Raw genomic sequence first — 243 nt, 5'->3', positions numbered from 1 at the left:
GCTGCACTAAATGCGATTAATATAATGTTCGAAATTACACCTAAGGTAAACAGAAGCCTTCTCATTTTATATTTATTTATTAAGTAGAATGACCAAGCAGCACCAATTATTCCAAATCCATCAACAAGTAAGGTAAAAAACAGAACATCAGTACGACCTGTAATATCTTGCAGCATTGTTATAGCAAAAGTACTCAATAGAACACGTCCAGCTGCAGCTCTATAAATATTCACTATAAATACG

The sequence above is a fragment of the Zerene cesonia genome, chromosome 19, assembly GCF_012273895.1.
Source record: "Zerene cesonia ecotype Mississippi chromosome 19, Zerene_cesonia_1.1, whole genome shotgun sequence".
Taxonomy (NCBI): Eukaryota; Metazoa; Arthropoda; class Insecta; order Lepidoptera; family Pieridae; genus Zerene; species Zerene cesonia.
The sequence above is the reverse complement of the archived record's forward strand: the minus strand, read 5'-3'. Positions refer to the sequence as shown.